Source organism: Hippoglossus stenolepis, chromosome 20, assembly GCF_022539355.2.
Source record: "Hippoglossus stenolepis isolate QCI-W04-F060 chromosome 20, HSTE1.2, whole genome shotgun sequence".
NCBI lineage: Eukaryota > Metazoa > Chordata > Actinopteri > Pleuronectiformes > Pleuronectidae > Hippoglossus > Hippoglossus stenolepis.
This window is the reverse complement of record NC_061502.1, coordinates 16,448,834-16,472,353: the sequence shown is the minus strand read 5'-3', so window position 1 is coordinate 16,472,353 and position 23,520 is coordinate 16,448,834. Positions and strand designations below refer to the sequence as shown.

The following is a 23,520-nucleotide window of genomic DNA, read 5'->3' as shown; positions in this document are numbered from 1 at the left end:
GAGCAGCTTTAAACTCTTCTGCTGGTGTCACGACGTTTTCTTTTCTTCTATTATGACTGAAATGTGTTTTAATTTTCCTGATGTAACCTCGTCCAACGCCTCGTCACCTGCTGACCCACGTCCTGTTTAACGATCGACTGACGGCACGGCGTGGGGGAAGTAATCGAGAAGTAATTTAATCACAGAAATAAACAACCTGTAAACTCCTATGCATCATTGATACTGTGTGTGTGTGCGTGTGAAGCTTCGAGGGAAAACACTGCGTCCGTATCAGGGGAATTATCTGGGTTTGCTTTGGGCTGAAGTGCTGTGTGCCACGCGTATTGATTTTAACCACGGGGAAAAGTGATTTATCAGAATCACTCAAGGATGCTGGACACAGTGTGCATAGAAAATAAGGCCGTGCAGCTGCCATTTAATCGGGTGAATCTCCTTGATCTGCCTTTAAGATTATATACACACACACAAACATTCAGAGAAAAGTTTCTCTAAGTCCAAGTTCGTTTTCTTTCATGACCTTTTAATTATCCGGTACCTGTGTGGGATGGTATACAGTGCCTTGCATAGTATTCACCCCTTGACTTTTCCATTATGTACTGTTACTAACTGGAATTCAAATAGACTTAAATAAACTTTTCCCGTTGATCAACAAAACATGCATAGTACTTTGGAGGTGAAAATAAATTTTATTGTGACACAAACAATAATGAGAACAAAAAGTTGACATCTGTTGGGTGCATAAGTATTCACCCCTGTGTCAATACTTTAGAACCCCTTCGCTGCAATTACAGCTGCAAGTCTTTGGGGTATGTCTCTACCAGCTTTGCACATCTAGAGATGGAAAGGTTTGTCCATTCTTCTTGGCAAAAGATGAAGCTCAGTCAGATTGATGGAGACCGTCTCTGAACCGCAATCTTCAAGTCTTGCCATAGATTCTCTATTGATTGAGGTCTGGGCTTTGACTGGGCCATTTAAGACATTAACATTCTTTAATCCAAACCATTCCTTTGTAGCTCTGGCTGTATGTTTAGGTCATTGTCCTGCTGGAAGATGAACCTCCGCCCCAGTCTCAAGTCTTTGCAGACTGCATCAGATTTTCTTCAAGGATTTCCTGTATTTGGCTCCATCCATCTTTCCTCTATTCTGACCAGTTTCCTGTACCTGCTGAGAGAAGCATCCCACAGCATGATGCTACCACCACCATTGTCACTGTTGGGATGGTGTGCTCAGGTGATGGGCAGGTGGTTTCGCCACACATAGCGTTTTGCATTGAGGCCAAAGTTCAATTTGTCTCATCTGACCAGACACCTTCTTCCCATGTTTGCTGTGTCTCCACATGGCTTCTGGCAACTCCAAACGGGATTTTATGGATCCCTTTCAACAATGGCTTTCTTCTGCCACTCTTCCATAAAGGCCAGATTTGTGAGTAGACGACTAATAGTTGTCCTGTGGACAGATTCTCCACCTCAGCTGTGGATCTCTGCAACTCCTCCAGAGTAACCATGGGCCTCCTGGTTGCTTCTCTGATTAATTTTCTCCTTGTCCACTCTTCAGTTTGGGTGGACGGCCTCCTCTTGGTAGGTTTCGGTTGTGCCATATTCTTTCCATTTTCTTTGATGGATTTTATGGTGCTCAGAGAGATGTTCAAAGCTCTGGATATTTTTATAACCTAACCCTGCTTCATATTTCTCCACAACTTTATCCTGACCTGTTTGGTGAGCCCTTGGTCTTCATGATGCTGTTTGTTCAGTAATGATCTCCAACAAACTCTGAGTCCGTCACAGAACAGGTGTATTTATACTGAGATTAAATTGCAGACAGGTGGACCCTATTTACTAATTATGTGACTTGCAAATGTGACTTGTGAATGCAATTGGTCGCACCAGATCTTTGTTAGGGTTTCACAGTAAAGGGTGAATACATATGCACTCAACACTTTCAGATTTTATTTGTAAATAATTGTGAAATCCATGTAATATTTCCACTTCCAAATGATGCACTATTTTGTGTTGGTCCATTACATAAACTCACGATGAAATAAATTTTAATCTGTGGTTATACCATGACAAAATGTAGAAAGTCAAAGGGTGAATACTTATGCAAGGCACTGTATATATGTTTCGGGTCTATATTTGCTCTGTTGTTTGTTTCGTGGTTTGTGGGGGCGTCCAAGAAAACTATTATAAATGCAACACAGTAGAGCACAAGTAAGCCCAAACGTCCCCTTAAGTCTCATCAAGCAGCAACTCATATCAGATATCAGTCGACTAAATATGCCTGATTTTCTTCATCAAGATCCATGAATTACTCTCTGGGAAAAAATCTCCGTCTTCCAATATTTGAGAAAGTCCAGGATCTGCCCCCAAAATTCAATGGGTTCTTTCTTGGCCCAAGTTTTGTGGAAATACCCTTGATAGTTTTTGCGCAATCCTGGAGAACAAATACACAGGAATAATGTGTTTTTATTTCTTTTCATGAAATTCTACCGACAACCTCAGATTGACAGATTCACATATCTCATAAGAGCCGTATATAAAACACCCAGGTGAACAATTTCTTTCCCACTATGTCAGTTGTTTTGCTCCTCTACAATAAACTGGACGTTTTTTTCTCAGAGAGAGTTGGGACGGTTCCAGACTTGTATTAATTTGTTCTCATCTGCCCGTCTCCACAGTTCGCACACTGTGGAGGCAGGCTGCTAATGACAGTAAAAACAGGATGTGGAGATAATTGCAGTTACAGGCAGATCAGCTGCTGCTCTGAATCCATTACCATGTCATTTGGCTGTGACGGGGACTTCTTGCAAATTTTCCTCGTGACAATTAATGAAGTTATCAATATGGCGGCCATATGTTTTTCCACAAGTGAGGACACTGGAGGTGATTACACAAATTTGTATTTAACATTGACTGATATAATACACTAGAAGTACTGCGGTGTATCGTTTTTTAAAATGGTACAAGTACACATAGTTTTTTAAAGATAGTTTGCTGGTATGTTCAAGTGTCTTAAGTTTGTCTCAGTGTCTTCTGTCTCCTCCTAGTCCGACTCATGTTGCGTTCAGGGCCAAACCATCTGCTGCTCCACTGTTCGGACAGTTCTTTATAACTTTCACTGTATGTTCAGACCTTGTTGTCGTACTGAAGAATGAAGTGAAATCAAAATGCCCCAAAATATATCTGAGTTAATGGAGAAACAGTGTTTTCATTATACGTAGTTTTTAAATTCAGCTGTCAAATGTCCCATTCTTTGTAATTTTACAATGTATCAAATATTTTGTTTAAAAACAGGGAGGCCTATCTCCCTCATGTTAAAGGAAGTTATTTTCTAACAAGTTTAATTGCGTGCTTTCTGTATAGTTCAGAGCTAAAACATGAATCCTGTGTTTTAACCTACAGTGATTCCAACCGGCTCTTTAGAAAGAACAACACAGGCCAAGAAACTAAATGACCTCCCAGTTAAACTTCATCCATTTGATTTAATTCATGTATCTGCCTCAAGAGATTATAGCCCATTGATCTTTAAGAAAAAAAGTTTAACTCTAACTTTGTGCTTTCTACTTCTTCCCTCTGCAGCCGGTGAGGAAAAGTTTGCATCGCTCCTGGAAACCCCGGGGCAGAGATGTTGGCTCAAGAATAGGACTGTGATGCTCCTGGTGTTTGGTGAGAAACACAATATATTCAGTATTCAAACACCCACAGCAGGAGTTCAAGGAACTTAGCCTTCACTGTGCTATTTTTTATTTATTTTTCAATGCGGGTACAAGGGTATCAAAATGCTAAGTGGTTGCCAGGCAACAGCAGAAATGTCAGTGGGAGATGCTTTACGAGGTACGGCTCACTTACAACTCTGCACTGATCCTGAGAGGAGAGCGAAGCACCCGTTGATGAAGAGCGAGGGGAGTGAAAGAGATAAAGATATGAATACAACTCATTTTACAGCAATATACTGACTTTACCTTTACAGCATCCAGAAGCCAAATATATATCGAATACAAGGCAACATTAACCAAATCAGTCGTCTTGTTCCACCTGATATTTAAACCACTCGCCGAGGCAGTGTTAGAAAATGCTTAATGCTCCAGAGAGTTCACACTGTACGACTCATTGGATCGCTGTGCAGTTTGATTGGCAGTCGTTGTGAGGTCATACAACATGACTGACCGGCAATGGGGGGTCACACACCACCATCATTCACCAGGACAAACCCCCCGACTCGTCCCAAAAATCCACCTGATTCTCCTGCTGTACTGTGAACCAGGCTGACACAGACACTTGTTTACACCTCACTTGGTTCTTACATCTGCTCTTAACTTTTGCCGACCCCTCCATCCCGGTATCAGGTTTTGCCATTAATCTTTTTCTCCGACATAAAAAAAAAAGGATGAAATTCAAACTGTCAGATATGATTGCCTCTTCCTGGAAAAGACAAGGCAGCCGTGTGTGTGTATTGTTTTCGCTCTCACTCCAGCTCTCCCCTGCGCTACGTGCGTGTCACCGCACCGGCCCCGGATAAAAACAAGAGCGCTGACCTCGCTTGTCAGCCGAGCGATCCTCCTCTCGCCCCTGAGAGAGGAAAAATGGTCACCGTGCAGCCGCTGAGACGCCCGCTATGGACACTGGGATTACACACGCCACCATCAAAAGACCATAGATGTAATTTAGCTGTTTGCTGAGGTGACATATATTGTTTTTAAAGTGTTCCTGCTTCACTGCACAGTACAGTGAGGAGAGGGAAAAGGGGGAGTGCGATGATGACATGTTGCTGTTTGTGTGGGTCTGGAGTATCAGTGCAGCCTGAACTGTCTCTGCTGTCGAGTGGGTCGTGCATGACTTTTACTCCAGGCAGTAAATACATCAAAACACAAGCGTACACACACAAAGACATACATATATATACTGAACATACGACCAGAGGCCTGTACACGCACTCAGGAACGTATGAATGAACATATAACACCTACAATAGCAGTGTTTCCCATTAATTCTCGCCCGCCATATTCTAATTTCCCATAATATTTGTCCTATTGAACCAGAAATGTATTTTACACCGCTCATCATAACATAAGAGATTTCTAACTTGGTTCGTTTCTTCGTTGTTTAGCTGTGTGAGGCTCCATAGTGTTTTTACCATCCACATTGTCAGACCTCACAGTTTCAAGTGGTATGTATTATATTCAGATATGGAATTAATTCTGTGGAAAACGCTGCAATAGTTGCACGAAAATAAATCTCTAAATGGTTGGAAGCAAACATTCACACATCTCATTATGCGTTATCCACCATTTGAGAGGTAAGCTAAAATAAAACGTAGTGACCTTCATCGCCAATTCCCTTTTTAACGTGCCTGAGTGACAACCGTCGCTACGCTGCTTCAATGGCCACCACTTCATGCACTTTACTATTCCTGTATTTAGGGTCGGTGATATGTGACCTTTCCAGTGGTCGTGTCTCTTTCATTTCTGTTGTATCTTGACTTTATGCTTCTGTCCAGTGGAGGAGAACGGGCACAGGAATGGAGAGAGAGAGAGAGAGAGAGAGAGAGAGAGAGAGAGAGAGATCCAAAGAGTGATGTTCTGCCCGTGGTCTAATGGAGGAGGCTTGATTAGTTAATGTCCCAATGTGTCCATCTTTGAAAAACAATCAAGATTTGATTGCACCTCTAGTGTCTCCAGGCAGAATGCAAGCCTTGATTTAATCCGCTTCACATATGCAAACCATAGAGTGTATATAAAGATAGATGACATGACAGCTCAATAAAAGTGAAGCCAAATCGTTGTGTTGGCCTCCTAGTGTCATAAACCCTACCTCCTCCATGTTAACAGATGGGACTTGGACCAAATTATAAAGTCAAAGTACATAAATAAATGTATCTCTTAATTTCCGATACCACAGCTCCACACCGCGATCACTGCTGTGCAGACTCTGACTCCAAATTACTTCAAAAGTGCAAGATGGCGGCCCCCGTATCTGGGATATTTTAGGAGGTGGAGATCTCTATATATAAAGTCTATGGTGCAAACAATACGTGCATCAGTAGATCAGAGCAATGTTATGCACATGCACTTGAAGTGGAGCAGTAGCTTCCTGATTTTAACCGTTTTAAAAACGTAGCACTGACACATGGAGCTCCTCACACTTCCCATTTGCAGCTGTTCAAGTATGGCAGCAGTTTGCAAAATGACAGATTTTGGCTTTAGTCTGTGAGGAAAGTGAAACGTGGGCAGGTGTGTGTCAGTGTGACAGGTTCTACTTTGGGTCTGGGAACCAGCACAGCTCCTCCGTACACGACACTGTCAAAAATGTCCAATTTTTACTGCTGTCATTTTGGAAATGGCTACATTTTAGGAGTGTGCTTTTAAAAATGGACTGAGCCACATGTCTTTTCTACATCATAGCTTGTCTCCTCCATCTCCTGTTCTCTGCCACACACTGCACAATGAGGCAGAGTCCACTTGAAACCCATTTTTAGCACCAGAAATTCACGCTGATTGGCGATCTAGCGGCCAAATCTACAGTAAATGTGTCATGGACGATCAGCTCAGGCGATAACTGACTCAGAATTAATGGACAGCTGGCAACAAGAGACCATGTCATGCAGACCAGCCCAGCCAGGCCAGCCTCTCCCCAAGGTCACGGCCAGTCTCTCGAAAAGCAACTGGCACCAGAGCAGCAGATGGTGGTCAAATGACGGCTCATCATTGCTCATCCAGGAGATCGATGGTTCTTCTTTCTCACAAAAAAGCTTGTGGGGATTCTGCTGCTTTATTCTAGTTTAAAAGAAAGATTTACATTGGCTGAAGAAGAATGGCCCTCAGGAGAGCACATAAAGCCAACGTCCAACAATCCCATCAAGATCCATGAATTATTCCCTGGGAAATCAGGGAAAATGTCAAAAAACTCCCAGTCTTACTGGATCTGCCCCCTGATCCAGAAATGCACCAGGTCGAAGGTAATTCTGTATTTGGTACAGATGTATTTACAGTACCCCTCTGGTGAAGTCAAATCCTTTCAAAAATATATATATAGCAAATTCAAACTTGTATCTATAATAATTCAAAGTTGGCACAGAGGCCAAAACTAGCACCTCAATGGCTTTTACTGTTGGCCTATTATTTTCTCAATTAATCGTGGAAATTGTGGAAACTGTCGGTTTGCAGTGATGTAAACGGAAAGAGAGACAAAACAGTAGCGAGCTGAATCCAAATGGGATACCTGCTCACACCAAACCCACACAAGTCAGCCTATTTAAAGCATCCTCGATTGTATTTGAGGAGCAAGACCATACTTGGCTAAATGTAGACTTCAGATCAGCACAACACTTGGTTTTGTGAGTGGTTTTATAAGAACAGACAAGATCCCGGATCAAGAAAAACCTGGAAGACACTTCTCTGTTGTCACCCAGAATTCAAGACTCCATCTTCTTGCTTAATAAACAACAATCACCGGATCATCTTCATGCATCTTCACCAAAACGGCACATGAAGTATCAAGTGTTGGTCGTAATTGCTATGGCAACCTGGCAGATTGAGTTTGGTTGTGCTAAAAACAGAATGGAAAATGTTTGCAGTACAGTTACAGGATAACAGGCTCCACACACACACACACTGATTCAAGCGTAGTGACCTGCGTCTAAGAGTTTCCTTTGAGTTCTCCGTCTCAGCTCTTCACTACGGGACGAGAGGAATTAGTTTAGGAAGGTTTGGTGAGTCTGTTGCTCGGAAGATTGCGTTTCCTCAAAGCACTAATGTCATGTACAGAGATGAGGCAACAACACCCTGGGGTGCACTCAAGAAAATGATATAATGAGAAAATCTCATTTTTGAGCAAAGAAGACACTAAATGAGTTTCCGCACACATCCGAGGTATAATGGCAGACAGATTGAATTCATAAAGACAAGTTTGAATCATTTAATATTTGTTGATGTACATGGCTCCAGAGGTGAGCAGCACTAATCCTTAAACAACTTTCTTCTAATTGACGCTAACATACCTGCAGGTCTCGGTGACGGGAGAGCGAGACCCGGCTGAGTGTTTTCACTGCTGTCGCCCTGTATCCAGGCAACAGCAACCCGCCGCGATTATTACATCATCCGGCAGAGCGGGCCTCCCATGCATTAATCTCAAAGTAACACTTAGCCGAGCTTAGTGAGCGGTGAGCGGGAGCAAAGTGTGCTTTAAACGTGGAGAGGGAAGGATGGAGGACAGGGAAGAGGGGCAAGTGTGTGTTCGTGTGTGTGTGTGTGTGTGTGTGTGTGTGTGTGTGTGTGTGTGTGTGTGTGTGTGTGTGTGTGTGTTGCTGCTGAGGCTTTTGTAGATTGTATATCATACACGACATGTTGTTTCAGAGTACTGATGGGCAGAGTATTGCTGCAATTCAATGTTTCCTGATGACTGCTATTGTACTGAAACACCAGGTTGAGCGGGCGCCCCATGTACGAATGTGTATGAAGGTATGAGTCCCCCTGTAGCGGCCGCAGGTTCAGTTCTGACCCAGCTATTTGCGGCGTGTTGTCCTCACCCCCTTTCCCTCCTTTCACCCTTAATTTTTTATTTTAAAATTAAGGTCAATTTGGTGGTTTTACATGCTTTACTTATTTAAGTTATTAATAAAACAGGTTGGTGTGGTTTCAACGGCCTAAACCACATTATCTAACTATCAGAGTGTTTGGCATGATCACATTTAAATTACTAAGATAAATTAGGTTTGTGCAAAATACAGAAAAGCTTCAACCTCAGCGTAAAAATTAAAAGAATTCATCTCGGAAAAACATCTTCCAAAAAAAAGCAACACGGAGCGTTTAGAGTCTGGGGGCAAAACAGGATGCCACACGCTCTCCTCCTATTTACTTGCAGCGACACTGTATGAATAATACATTTACTGCATCGAACGGCCCGATAACTTATACAGTTTGCCATGCCCCCAAAATAACTATTAGTTTTTATTTACTCCCCTTTTAATCACTTTCCAAAAATAAGCATCTCATTACACAAGATGTCCTCCTCAGCCACCTTTTGGCCTCTCGATGTAACCAGTGTGTCACTTCTACAAACGTGTGCGTGTGTGTGTGTGTGTGTGTGTGTGTGTGTGTGTGTGTGTGGCTGTTGTTTAAGCCCACACTGAGTTCTGACCATTCAGTTGTTATTCTGCACTTCTAGTTATCATTATCACTAATGATAATCATTAGGTATAACAGCATGTTTCTGAGCCGCTGTGAGTCATTCATCTGGAAAAAAAAAAAAGTCGTACATACTCAGAGTCACACATTTTTTCGGACATGTTTTTTTCTAAATCCTGGGGTTTATTGTAGGTCAAAGTTTGTCCGACCTCTTTTCTTTCACTTTTCTTTGATCGCAGCCAATGTGCCGTCCTGCTGGGTTGTTTCCATCAGCTGTGTTTTGCTGCGCACAAGCGAGCAGTGTGGCTCTCGAGTGTGATTTGTCAAAGCAGTGTGACGCTCAACAGAAGCTGTCTCTTCTTAAGACACCAAGAGCCCACTGCAGTGACAGAATATTTTAATAAAGATGCTGCTGAGGGAGATTACACAAGCACCAACTGGGTATTTCACGCGGCGATATTTCTTCTTATGTCCGTATTCAGGCACAACAGCCAGCTCTCGTCGGAGTTGCAGAGGGCCCTGGGAGGTGGCGCCGCTCGTGTGAGGGGTGTAGGGACAACAGCCTGGATGGGTAACACCAACACAAGCGAATCGAAAAAACCAACAGGGCTTTAAGACGTTCCTCCAAATGATTTTTTAACAAGTACAAGACAAACTGTTGTTAATGATTTTCCTGAGCTGTTTGCTTTTAGTCACGCACCCAACATTCAGCTGCAGCTCATAAGACAGATCCAGATACGTTTTTATTATTTTATTTTACAGATTTCTATTTACGTTAAAATCCCTAAAACAACTTTCTCTTGGCTTTACTGTAATCTGGTTTCTGGAGTCTGTACATACATGTCTTGCTTAAATTTATCTGCAGTTGCACATTTGGTTATGGAAGTGTATCTCAAACTGGCCATGTTGTATTTTGGCTTAAGAAATGAAAAAAAACTCGTGGTAACATATTTCGTGCCAAGTTTTGTCCAGATTGGTTGATTTCGCTTGGAAAGATTGTGAAAAAGATCTGTTAAAAACACTTATATTGCAGAAAAGCTCAATTGCTTCTGTGTTTTACTGTTCAGGAGTAATGGGTTACAACCGTAAACTGTACCCGGATACGGGTGCAGCAATTTTTTTCACAGTTCTGTATAAAACCGATCTCTGCTACTCTTTCCGTGGCCGTTCAGTCAAACTGAGTAGTTTTAGAAATATCCCTCTAACTAACAGGGAGACAAAAGGGGGACGGACACAAACATTGCCTCGTTCTCGGAGGTAATAAAATGGATGCTCTCAAAGTGGCTGACTGCGAGAGACTCTTACTTTCCAACTCCACATGTTGCACCTGAGAATCCTGAATGGGACCAGAATGGTGTCGAATACCAATATGTCAGTACTCTACACCAAATCACCTCTAGTGTCTTCATTTGGAGAGCAGGGAGCTTTGATTCATGGTCTTAATGGGCTGACAGAGTAATGGCTCTGGAGAGGAGGGCCGTGCTTCCTCTCGTCTATCCTCCCTCTCCGCGCTCAGCATGACACATGCTCACTCTCATAAGAAGTCAATCTAAAAGACCTGTAGTCAGACAAGCCCTCTCTCTGACTGAAGTGGAAGAGTTGCCCTCTGGTGGTAGCTTCCGCCCCTTCGAGGCAGTAGGTTCAAGACAGCATACAGCGTACATTCTTAGATCCTACTGATGATCTTGCAAATTTTTTGAATCCAGATTCTGATCCAGATTCCACTGCAGCCTGATCCGAAACCACCCAAAGGCATCTTCACCTCATGCAAAAACTCCTCTGAAGACACCGAGACCAGCTCCAGGAATATTTACCACGATTGGTTCTGAATTAATCCGTCACCAGCAGCGGGGGGGGCCAGACATGCGTCGTCAGTGTTCTCACCTTCCCAGTGCCATGACACATCAGAGCACAGGCCACGATCTTTAAGCCTCTTGTGTGTCTGTGGTCACACACAGTGCTGTCTAATCCCAGTGCATTAAAGCGATTAGTGAATCCCGACACCGCTAAAAGGCCTCAAACTAAACAGTTAGGTTTCAGTCATGTGCCGGCACCACGTTTGGGAAGGCTCTGCTTGTCACTTTGGTTACGTCACTGAAAACTCGACAGAGCTGCAGCAGAGACAGTGTCAGTCCTGTGTATATCCCAAAAGTTTCCCCACCAAGATTTGAAAATGAACCGAACTCTTTGGATGGGCTCCACGAGAGGCTGGATGGATCCCTACTGAGTGGAAATATCCAGCATTATTAATATTCCACTTCCTTGCTCATGTTGTGCTGATGAGCCAAGGGTTTGCTGTCCAGGCCAGACTGAGGATGCTGCGCGCCAGCCGCCTGCGAGAGGCGAGTGAAAAACCTCTTACGTTGGCTGTTTCCAAGTGGGCAGCGGCTTCTGATTAGAGGCTAGTTAGGGATTTGCCAAAGTCAACTGAAAGTTGAAAGAATGGTTCAAGAGCGGTCAGTTTTAGTTTGGAATCTAATATAAAGGAAGTTGGATTCGGTGTCTAAATGAGGCAAGACCCCAAAAAGGATGTGGAGGATAGAAAACTTCACTTTGTCCCTGAAGTGGTGAAGTTTGGACGACAGAATACAGCTGTTTGGATGAAGGCGAATGTTTTACAAACACCTGCATCTTCCTCCTCTCTCTTTCTCTTCGCTGTCCCCTTTTCCATCCCTCTCTCCTTTCCTCTCAGCCCGAGCTGTCTGGGCAGACGAATCCTCAACACTCAGTCTGGTTCTGTTGGAGGTTTCTTCATTTTAAAGGGAATAGTATCAACCTTACTTTAAAAAAGAGCCTTGAGATAATATATGTTGTGATTTGCATATTCTTTATTGAAGGCAAGTCACTGTAGCCGTGGGTGTGCTCACGTCGCCATTTTCAGACAATAATCCAGAAAATGTCTCGACAATTGGGCCCGAAAAAATACAGCACATCAACATCGGCATTGGTCCTCATCGCTTGAAGCTCTCGAATCTTGTTGTCCTTCGAAGTTGACATCTTCGTCACCGTCTTCTTCGTGTATGCCTCCTCTTTTTCATCCTGAGATGTTTGTATTTTTGGGGTTTATTCCAGTTTTGCGTCCATTACATGTTGGAAACGTCATCAACCAAAGCCGCTCGCTCGTGGTGAATTCTGTGGACATTATCCTGCTGTATCCTCACGTGGGATCACTCGGACATTCCCTAGACATTTTACTAAGGGATTGGCAGGAAAAACTGAAAATGTCCGGAGCAGCTTGCCGGATAATTTCAGGACAATATCCGGAGTTCAGTACTATGTCTGAAAGCAGCTTGACAGAAACAAAGCGTGTGAGTTTCTTCCTGAGCTTCCTGTCCCTCCACCCCCACCCCCCTCCTTGCTTGGTTTAGCACATTAGCATTACAACTTTGATTTCCCCGTGTGGACATGTACCACCTGGCAGGCGTCACCTCCCTGCGTGAGTCACAACACCGGCCATTACCGCACGGCAGGTACCGTGGCATCGGCGAGGGATCAAGCCCATGTGGCGATGTTAACCTTACCCTCCCTCCTGCCCCGACTTGTACTGATCCTATAAGCGCTCCCCAGAGTGCGGTACACTGAGATGACTGCTACCACCCTGCTTCTCCGCAGGCCAACCCTGCACGCAGCATATCCTATTATCAGGGATGGAGATGTTCAGTATAGATGCTGTTAAGGGAGGAAACACACACAGAGAGACTTAAACCAATTTCACGCATGACAGCAGCGATTTGAACTACATAGGTCGATGAAGCGGATTCTGATCTCTTTTCTTCTGTGGTGTGACTTCAAATGTAAAATCCAGGACCAAAATGAGGACACACTGGCTTTATGTATCAGTTGTGTGTCTCTGCTTTTTTAATTTGTTTAGGGATGTTCTTGTTTTGTAGGAATTAAGAAATGTCAAATTCATTTGAAACAGCTATAATCTCTATTTTTAGAATAATGCTGTATTAAATAATAACAGGGAAAAGACTCTGACACAATTATCATCTAAATCTGTAGGTCCCTCAGAGCTCTCTTAGAAAGTAATTATTAGATTAATCAGTAATTAAAATAATCATTACTTTCAGTCATATTAATGTGTTTTCCAGTTTAATAAGATAATACATGAAGTGGGTGTATTTCTTTTGTCTCTACTTGTTCTTTTGACCCCATGCGGCCAAAATAAAATCGATAAATGCAGTTTTATAGAAGCTGCCAAAAAGGAAAAAATGGTTCACACCGGACTTAGCTTAATTACAAAACACCAGGCAGAAACAACCAGAATCTACTTGGTGCGATCAATGAATCAAAGGGCGGATCAACTCCCTCAAACGGAGGCAGGACGGGCATTGACAGGACGGAGATTCAGGATTCGACAAAACCAGGGATTGCCCTGGTCTCCGTTCAGCAGGGACTCTCTCTTCAGGTCTGCACTGCATCACATCTGCCACGAGAGAAAGATCCTTTTCGCAGCTATTTTCGACACGCTCCTTCTCCATGGTGGCCTCTTTGTCCGGCCACAAATCACTTGTCACCTTTGTCACCTTGTAAGCAACAACCTCAGGAGTCTGTTTGTGGCTCTGCAGCCCAGGTGACACACACACACATACACACACACACACACACACACACACACACACACACACACACACATACACACACACACACACTCACAGAATGCAGCAGGGTTACGTTGTCCACCGTTTGTATTGCTCACCGTTTACAGTTAATTGTCTTATGCATTCATTAGATTGATTGTGTCCTTTTCGCCTCTGTTTCTGTGTCTCTCTCTTCCGAACCTCGACTGCCCTCGATCTTCTCTCTCACTGTTTCTGTCACTCTGACTCATAATCTCACGTACACAGCGTGAGCACACACACACACACACTGACACACACTGACACACTGTCAATGACCACTCACAGTATCACACATGGCTGACAATTCGGCATCCATCGCACACTGTGACGTACACAAACACATACACACTTGTGCATTTGCCACAGCAGAGCTTCAAGATTAGCTACTACTAGCATGACACACCGGGAGAGAGCGAGTGCACACACACGCAAAACACACGCTAACACACTGTAAAATCACACTTAGGGGAGCTGCACACAAACACACACTGGCATGTTCACTGCAGTAGAGCTTTATAGTACCACAATAGCATTAGCATATCCATCAGCGGCACCACACATGATTGTGTGTCTGCAAGCGTCACGTTATAATAAAAGCACACACTCACACACCGTGGCCCAGATCTCTCATATGAAGCAGCACCGTTTGGAGGAATGTACAGCAGAAGGTGGGGGTGAGGGTGGGGTGTGGTGGTGGTTGGGTGGGGGTGGTTGGGTTGGGGGAGGAGGAGTTGGGGGGCAACAGCTCCTGAGTATCTCCATGGAAACAGGCTGGAGAGCAGCATATCCCACTCAGTGTACTGTCAGAGACTGAGGATGAATCCAGTCCTCATTAGGGAAGCCACACCACACACCAGGCGGTTGATTCCATTATTAAACACAACAGCGTTTTTTTTAACACACACACACACACACCTGGATGAGGGGTTTCCTCATGCTCAAAGTAGTCAATACACTCCAGCTAGTTTATTGGATGTGGGACAAGAGATCCTCTCTCCAGGCAGATCAATGCAAATCGTATGATTTTCACGCAGGCTAATGCCGTCTCATCCTGAGCTTGCTGTCGATTTCCCCCTGTGGGCAACTCATATTTACAGTTTCCCCTTCTGTACTTTGTGCAGTAGCTGCCAGCTGACAGGGAAAGTGGACATGTTTCTTGAGTCAGGTCCAAAGTGCTGCTGACGCACTGATAAGAATAAAGGAAAAAATCCCCCAGAGCAGGCGATTCAATTCGAGAAAAAAAGCAAACTGAATCGTTGAGACGTTTTTCTCTTGATGCTGCTCACAGATCTCAAAGCTTGAGAGTTGAAGAGGCTCTCACTGCGGCCTGTGTGCTGCAAGATGTGTTGCAGGAGCCGTTAAGTGAGATTGTTTCAAACTCATATTTAGGGACCATGAGAAAGTAGCGGTGATGAGAGAAATTCATTTCAACATTGTTCCCGTTCTCAACAACTCGGGAACAACTGGAGGTATCATCTTCAAATTTGGCACAAACATTGACCTGGACTTATTTGTTGGTCAAAGGTCAAGGGCACAATGACCTTACATTCTCGTAAACACCACACATCGGGAACGGCAGGAGGGAATTTCATTAAATGTGTTACAATCGTTCCATCTGGACTCAAGGACGATCGTATTAGAATATGGAAGCTTCGTTAGCTTCGTTACTGACGTGCAATGAATCCTGAGATATGTTGGCTTGAGAAGGATCCACCTGTTGGATCCCTCATTGCTCAGGAATGGACGGACGCATATGTCGGCCACGTTTGAGGAAGCCTTTGAAATGGGACATCCCAGTCGAGCTGCTGTGACGCAATCTGTCTTCAAATGTAACCTCCCAATTAGGATACAGCTTACAGTGACATGATTACATTTTACATAATGTCAAAGACAAACTTTACTGTAACGTAACCAAAAAACAGACGCCTGTGACCTTTCCTGCAGCTTGAGGCATTTAACTACAAAGCCGTAATTTGCTTTCAATACACAAGCAATTCTACGTTTATGCAATTCCTACGTCCTTCAGAACTACTCGGGTCAGAGGTGACCGAGAGGGTTTCCACGTGTTCTCCGCACAAAACAATAACCAGGTATCAATCATCCTCTCTGCTTCAAATATCCTGCTCACTCGACTGAACGCTCTCGATATTCAAACTCATATTCACTCTTCTACTCACTCGTACACCCACACAACTTCTCTCACTACCTAACATGGTGTTGTGCTCAGCACCACTCGGAGGGATTAAAACTGGCGAGTAGGATTCTGGTTATTTAAATCCATCTTCACTGCGTTTCCGCCACAGGAATGAATATCAGGCGGTCAGGAAACACTGAGGTTACACAGCTGAGTTGAAACTTCCACACAGCAGTAGAAGAAAAGAGGATGTGCTGTAGATGAGATGAAACATTAATGCTGAGTAAATATAAGACATCTAATATGTGATAACAGCTCCTCGGATTAGAGAATTTCCGACTTCATGCAATTCAATCCTTTTCTTAAATGTCACTTTTTTGGCGTTGAATCGTCAATGACAAAAAAAAACTAAATTTCAGCTCGATACCTTAAGCTCTTGTAATCTAATGTTAATATGATTTTATCGACCAGATAAATTGAATCTAGTCATGAATGAAATTAAATAGTCTGGTAATTAATTGACGGGTGAACATGAATGAAAATGATCTTTAGTTGCAGCCCGAGCTCTTAACTACATAGAGTAGTTTCCAGATTTGCACATTTACAGTGAAGAGGAGGATATGTGTGCAGAACACCAGAGAAATTGTGCAGGTGGACATTAACTTGTTATGTGATATGCAAACACACAAGTGTGTCTGTGAGAAAGTGATAAATCAATGTACTTTTCCACTGGAACTACAACAGAGCATTCCCTTCCTTTTTTGGCAGTTTATTAGGAACATCCATCTAAATCTAATTCAGTCCAACACAACACTTGTGCAATAAATCCTTTTTACACCGTATGTATTCTGTTTACATTGTATAACTGCTTTTTTATTTTTAAAATCTCCTTATTCTTATATTCCATGTTTATCATTCGACAGTCGACTATGCTCGGGAGAAAAAGTGACGATCTAAGACTGTATTTAGCAAAAGTGCTGAATAAAATAAATGTCAAATGTCTACTGTAGTGTGTAGACAATGATGTGGAAGCTGGAGAAAAATACCAAGGTGTCACTAATAAGATGCACTGTGGTAACAAGACAGAGAAAGGATGTGAAGTTGTAACAGTGTGAGCTCTAAATAGGTGAGGTGCCAAAACAAACCCACTCCTCATTAAAATGTAAGTTAATTGCTGGATCCTGGACAAATGTGACATTATCACCCTGTGGAGGTTTTCACCAACACAACAACTTCTCACTGTCAGAGAGAAAAAAAGATGATTTATTCACACAGTTTATATCAATTAAACGTCTGGTGAGGAAAGTTCATCAGACTAAAGGTTCATTCATGCTGCCTGTGCGTGTGAAAAGAGATACGTCCTTTTCCTAACGATGTAACCAGTCCACATACTTCGATTTGAACTTCCTCGAACAGTTCTGGCATTGTTGGCTGCACTGCCCCCCCCCCTTGTTTTCCAGTGGTACTGCTCTATTTCGTGTGTTTCGTCCATATCTATAAACTTTAAAAAGACGTGTGCAAATACAGAGGAAATGAACGCAGAGTACGGACAGGAGACCCTGTCCCTTTCAGTATTTAACGTTGAGCATAAATGATCCTTAAAGTAATAAATCTGCAATTGTATTCACTCTTCTTTGGGGATTAATGTCACATGCAGAGAAAAGATCAACGATCAGAAATTAGAAACACTAGAGCCACGACTGTGTAACACCATGAACAAGGCAACATAACAGATAACGTAATAATTCACCGGTACCTCCATTGTCCTGCTCTGCACCCGGCAGTGAATGGGCTTGTGAGTTAATGGCTGGTTAATCATTCCACCCTGACCTCTAAACCTCACAGCACAAAGAGAAACACGCCATTAACATCCACAGGTACTGCAGCTTTAATCCTAAAACCAAACACACAGTCGCAGTGAGAAAAACCAACAGCGTAAACAAATGAATCTCTCTTTACACTTTGCCAAATGACTGATGTGCCCGTTTCCCTAAGTAGGACAACTTTAGACAACTCTAAACCCAAACCAGAATCTCTTGTGACAGTCTGAGACCCAGTGGGGACAGCATGTGATGATCAGTTTGTATGTTGGTCAAACCTTGTATCTGCCGGTCAAACTATACCGCCCAGATTTCAACGACTTCTTGCCAGATTTCAAAATTTGGTTTGGATATTCTTGGTCGTCAGAGAAAGAGAAGTGACACATCTTCATGTCTTAGCCCCTTTTGACCTTTAATGCAACAGACAAGGAAATTGAATGAACACACTCGTGCTCCCGAAGGGATAAAACCTTTTAGAGTAGATGAATGTTGTTTCCTTGAGTGCCCTCTTATATTTTTTCAAATGAATAGTTCAACAATTTGAGAAACTAGCTCGCTTTCTTGGCAGAATTTAGATGAGACCATTGATACCACTCATATCTCGTATCTCGTGACTGTTTGGTAAAAGTGTTGCTGGAGGCAGCAGCTGGCTAGCTTAGCGTAAGGACTAGAAACAAGAGGGGAGCAGCTAGCTTAGCTCTGTCCACAAGAAACAAAAATCCACTACACACTTCACTATTTAACACAAGTTGTTGCCAGGCAACTGAAGTTACTGGTCCCGGCCCAGAAATAGTCTAGCACGTAACCCCACATAAAATAGCAACTTCTAATTTTTACACCTCAGGTCCAGTTAGTATGCTCAGCTGCAGCGTCCATCGGATTCTCAGCAAGAAAGTGAATGAAATGTCAAACTAATCCTTCAACCAGCTCAGCTGTCAATGTTGCTGAGGAAGGAGTCAAACTGCTTCAGAAACTTCCTTCCCCACACCTTTCTGATGTGTGTGTGGGGGGGGTGGGGTCTGCATCTGAGGATTTTCTCTCTGAAACTGAAACGATCCGACGTTCACACTGACCTCCCGCTGTGATTGGCCAAATGTGTGGACCTCTTGATAGAGGTATTTCTGTCACTTTTCATGCGGGCAGCCAGGTGACATCCTATGAATATGCACTGTTATCTCCATATTTAAAACAATATTGCTTCTCTCCACCCTCTGTGACAACCATCTTTTCCCCATTGTCTTCACGTGTTGCCATTTGGCCACCGCCATCTACCCAGGCCTTTAGCCTCTCGGTCGGTCAGTATGTATGACAGTTCTGACCAACATCTCTGTATTGTGGGTTCATAAACCCTGCAGCCTCTAGGTTTGTTGGGCGCTTTGAGCTTTTTACAGGGAAGCGGCCAAATGAGGCGTTTCAGTATGAAAGCGATCTGCTTGAAAAAACCCGAGTGGTTAAAAGCCGACCGGGAGCTCGCGAGGATCTGAGCCTCGGTCGCTCTGAGATCCTCCTCCTCTGCAACCCAACACCACAGAGGAACCACCTCATCCAGGCACCCTGCTACACGTCTGATTCAGTCCACACAGCCAGCTGAGTGGGTCTGTATACGTACAGCCATGCATTTACATGCCTCACTGTGTGTGTGGTAGGAGATGGAGCATGTTGCAAGGGCAAACGCTGCTTGTATGTGTGTGAGCCTGCATGTGTCAAGACCCGAGGATTAATGCTGCCAGTAATAAAGAGTATCTGTCAGTCCTCTGCTGCATATTACAGAGCAGCTTCAAAAAGAGCCTGAAACGCTTCTGATCTGTGCGCAAACGTGAATGAATGTGAACGTGCACAGATTTTTTTTTGGCTAAATGGTGGTGGTGGGGTTATTTTTCACAGGCAGAGCATTTTATTTTTCTGTGCAAACACAACAGCTAAACAGAGCGCAGGACTCTGTCAATGGTTTAAACACACACACACACACACACACACACACACACACACACACACAGTAAAGCCCTGCAGCCCTGTCAAACGGCAGAATGCAGGATTTGGATATCACTGCAGCACCAGCTCGACTCCAGTTCTTATTATGGCATTAGGAAGGGTGTGTGGGTGTGTGTGTCCGTGACTGTGACTGTGTGTGTGTGTATGTGTCCGTCCGTGATGTGTGTGTGTGTGTGTGTGTGTGTGTGTGTGTGTGTATAGGAGCTGAAAGTAATGAACCTTCATTAGGCCACTTACAGGTTAAGGCTTTGTGGCGTCAGAAGCCAACATGTGACTGAGAGATCTGAGAATGTGCAGCTGATGGCCGGCAGGTTTCCCAAATCAGAGAGTGATGGAGTAAGTTCTCCCGCACCCCTCCACCTCCCTTTTCCTCACCCCTCCATCCCCCTGTCCCCCATCTATTCCCTGCCGTCGCACACATCCACCCCTTTCATTCCCCTTCTTCATCCACTGGATTCCTATTTATCTCTGCAAAATAAAAGCATGACGATTTTTTGAGGACAAGACCAATTTTCTCCAAGCTGCATTTAATGAAGATGATCACATATTGATGCACTATTGATGCGATGGAAGAAGACGGTGTCGGTTACGTTTAAAGTCTTGGAGATCTGCCGACGGCTATGTCCATGAGAAGATTGATGGGAAGCTGTTTGACCAGACTGTCAAGATGAAAATCCCCTTGTTGCCCATCGAGGAGCTTGGATGAGGAGCAATCCCTCCCTCCCCTGCTCGATTCTGTCACACACACACACACACGTACATATGAACACACACACCTGCACGGCTTGCTGTGAATGAGGGGGAGAAGAGCTGCTTTCCCTCCACAGCTGAACACAGATATATTTGGCACATCTGATAAAGACTCTTATCTCCGAGAGCTTCTTTGATCTCAAACCATTGCAAGAAATTACCGATTACCTAATCAGCTGTGGCAACTTCCCATCTACCTGTTAAATTCACAAATACACACACACACAAGTCTCTGCCACAGTTACACAGAACACTTACACAGAAATTTGCCTTCGGGAAAAACCAAACCAACGATTCTTACCTTGCAGCGATTGTATGTTCCGGAGACATTGGAGCACATATGCGTCTTCGCACGATGACGGGGAAGCGGTGGACAGTCATGCAGAGGTGTTTCACATCTGAGAATGGAGGAGGGGGAGAAGCAGGATTTCTCCTCTGTTTTTCTTTTCCTTTCTTGTGGTTTTTTTCTCAGAGCCCTCAGAGGGATGGAGCAATGACAGAGGATGAGGAGGAGGAGGAGGAGGTGGAAGAGGAGGAGGAAGAGGAGGTGGAGGAGGAGGAGGAGAAGGATAAGGAGGAGGAGGAGGAGAGGGAAGGCTGAGGAGGGAGCAGTCTGCCGGGCTGGGCTGCTGTGGATCACCTGGAGCAGTGCTGGGCTCCGCATTTACTCCTCCACTGCAGCAGTGCGAGGCAGCGGCGCGAGCTGCATGTTGCTCCCACGGATCACCGCAAAACAAGGACGCGGAGTCTCCATCTGCTGGATTCAGGATTCTGCAGCTCTGTGGCTCCACAAGCTCCTCTCCCCATCAGCATGCACGCTCATGCTGCTCCTCCTCCCCTCCTTTGCTCCCTCTCAGGGGGTTTATAACAAGTCACAAATGTGTTGCCATGTTATTTGGCTCCGTTTCCCTGCTCTGTGTCCTCGCACTGACCGGCACATGTGGTCATACGTCTGGCGCTCTTGGTGATGAAACGTCAAGCTCAATAAACCCTCAGCCAACCTCACACTCTCCCTGCGATGACATCACTCCTCCGACTGAAAGGGAGGGAGTCGTTTCCTGGTCTTATCGGGACCCCGGTGACATCACCGAGATCAGACACGTTCCTCAGACCATGTGCGGGCGTTTAAACGGCAAACATGCATCCGTAGAGAAAGTTACACTGAGCTAAACAACAGGAGCACGCCAAAAAGAGTTCCACTTCAGCCTAAACGCACTGCACCAGATCCACGAGACTTGATGGTACTCACTGCCTTTATGAAGTCATCACACAACCTCTCATCCAAACTAGAACCAAGAACTCCACCAGCTAACAAGAACACGACCGCCCTCACATTCACCTCACGTCCTCCTTCACCAGCCTCTTCTGTCCTACAGCACAGCCGAGCGACTGAGGCTGAAAGACAATCTGAGAGGAATAAACACAGATTTGGAAAGGATGATATTGATTCGAGGCCAGATGTAAGACTTATTGATATTCTGAAGGGGTAAAGGTGCTACGCAAGAAGAATATCAGCGCTCCTTCGCTTGATGAAAAGGACATTTCAGCAATAGTTGATGCAGATGGAAAAGGAGGGACCGCTTAAAGAAGGGCACGGAAAGAAAGAGCCGCAAGACAAAGTCAAGAAAAAGACGTAATGCCTTTTGGAAGTCAGAGCTCAAACCTAGATGCCTTGATAAGTGGTCAAAGTAATGAGTCTTTTATTTCTCCTGTCTGTGCACTTCTTCCGATCGAGTGATTGTGAAAGTTATTCAATCCACAGTCCTTCAACAGTTGAACAGCCATGATGGAGCTGTAATTATTGAGTGGGAGTCAATAGTGCTGTATTCAGACAGGCAATGAACTCAAGACAACTCCAGAGAGGTCGTATATGAGAGCACAGAAGTCCAAGTCAGTTGCTCCGAAACTTTTCCTGCGAGCCCCCTGGTAAAATGTCCAAGTCCTGAGAATTCACAGAGAGAGCGAGTGGGCGGCTTGATGAAGTTTCTAATACAATATTTTAGGAGGAAGAAGAGGTGCCATTCAAGATGTCAACTTGTAAAGTAGAAGAGATTTGAGATCTCTTGGTGATAAGAATTGACACCGCACACTCTCCTGCTGCGTCTTACATATGTGAACGGCAAACTCCGGTAAAGACATCGTTTTCTTGTGACTGTATTAGTTCGTCAGGTCAAAGTTTTTCCTGAGTCTGTCAAACTAGCAGATCTTTGTCTTAAAGAACTGGTGGATTTCTGTCATTGTACTAACACACACTGTACATCGACTGACAGCAAATCTAATTCGGTGGAACAGTTTAAATTGATGGTGTATTTCATAAGATTCTAATGGGTTTCTAGGTACAATTTAAAGTTCTGAAATAAGCTGCTGGTTTTGTTACAAACCATTCTCCAACCTGCTCAGTCTCAAATATAACCAAGATGGAAATATTCATAGATACACTATGTGAAAGCAGCAGGTTCTTTTTTCTTTTTTTTTTAATCAAAGTAAACAGCACCACCTAGTGGTAAAACACTAAGCTGGAAATATCACACATTCACACGTTTGTGCCAAACTCTTTCATCGAGGTTAAAAAACCATTAAGACACATTTAAAAAGCTCATTGTGCTAATTTTTTTTTATAAATCTTAACCTTTTGTATAAAGAACATAAGCATCATCACGGCCTCTGCTATTTATCCAACATGCTTCATATTCCTTTTAATGATTTGTTCCCCGCAGTTGTTAATGTTGTGCTTCAACCTTGAGAAAACGATGAGTAAGATACGATCAAGAGCAGCTTCTGCAGATGGCTGATGAAGAAGAAAAACTAAACTCTTCAGGTTATGCACTTCAAACAAGTTCTCGTCTTCACCTTCATCATCAGGAACCTTTGTGCTGACAAAGCCTGTAAAATCACAGTAAGACCCTTCACATGATTAACTCACTGATAATCTGACGCGGGCTCCAGTTGAAAATCCACCGTCAGCTCGTTTGTGATGTTTAAAAAGACCTTTTGAGAATGTGATTAACACACATACGAGGATTTTATCTATGATTTTGAACATAGCAACACTTCACACAGGCGAGTAATTAGTGTCGGGTT

The 23,520-nt window shown here is 43.9% G+C and overlaps 1 protein-coding gene across 1 annotated transcript in view; it reads right to left on the bottom strand.

Annotated features, from left to right (window-relative positions):
- Nucleotides 1–21,196, bottom strand: part of LOC118099881 (disks large-associated protein 2) — an 85,298-nt gene extending 64,102 nt beyond the window's left edge. Inside the window, exon 1 of the mRNA XM_035144666.2 lies at nucleotides 20,741–21,196. The gene's annotated coding sequence lies outside the window, so the exon portion shown is untranslated. The remainder of the gene's footprint in view (nucleotides 1–20,740) is intronic.
- Between the last annotated feature and the right edge of the window lie 2,324 nt (nucleotides 21,197–23,520).